We start from the raw sequence: 1,161 nt of genomic DNA on the forward strand, positions 1-1,161 counted from the left end.
TTGTTGTTATGTGTTGTAAATGGTCTTGTAATATGCAAGGAGGGTGTAGCCATCGACGTACAAGGCGGGTAAGCTGAAATATCACCAACTCTTAGGTGAACATTCACAATTCTCGTAAAGCCGGACAGCTAGCTTGGCTTTGAATTCAGTTCTTAGCCTAAAAACTATCTTTAGCAATTGGCAGTCATAACTTCTGATCATTCTCTAAACATGTGTAGATACACTTTACACTCTTATCACATATCCTTAGTTGTTTCAGTGCTAGAATTGTGCCTTTGAAAGCTAGATTGACATATCCTTTTGCTGTGAGCTAAAACTGAATGCAGGTATCACTTTCATGGATCTGAGCTTATATTTTGTCCTAGAACTTTTGGATATTTTTTTGACCAGCGCCAGTGGCGTAGGTAGGACTTTTCTTTTGGTTTTGTGTTTTACTCGAGGACGAGTAAAAGGCAGGTTTGGAGGTATTTGATGGGCACCTAATATTGCATACATTCTTATCATTTTGTAGGTGTTTAGGGTATTTCGTTGCACTAATTGCTTATAATAATGCCAAACTATATATTTTGTACTTCTTATTCGTTGCGAGTAAAATATGTGGCAATTGTCCTGACTTTTATTTTTTAATTCTAGGGGAATGGAAAGAATGGTCTGAACATGTGCTTTGAAGGAAGTGGAGCTACAATACCCTGTCAAGCTAGTTACCAAGTCGATGTTAGGCAGACGCGTGTAGTGGAGAACGCAGCCATGGTGCCACCAGAGTTGTGAAGCTAATGGATCTACTAATGGACCAGAAATGCAAGAAGAAGAAATCAATGGGTCGAAATTCAAGTGATAGCCATGTTAGGAATTAAAAGGAAGCCAAGCCCAATTTTTCTTCTCACACCAAAATGGGATCTTCATGTTTCACACCTGAATATCCATTCCATTACCTTTCCCAAAACCCGATCTCATCACAAGAAACAAAATGTCTCTCTGCTGTTGTGTTCTTCTTCCCCAAAATTTCAATCACCCATCTTTTGTGTCTCCCCAATTTGCTTAACATGTCAAATCAATCAAACCCATACCTATATCACCACTTTTACTCTGTCAAGACTAGTTGCTTATCTTTTATATTATCAATATTCAGTCATAACCCTAGGCTTTGAATGATACAAGAGT

Source organism: Papaver somniferum, chromosome 3 (genome assembly GCF_003573695.1).
Source record: "Papaver somniferum cultivar HN1 chromosome 3, ASM357369v1, whole genome shotgun sequence".
NCBI lineage: Eukaryota > Viridiplantae > Streptophyta > Magnoliopsida > Ranunculales > Papaveraceae > Papaver > Papaver somniferum.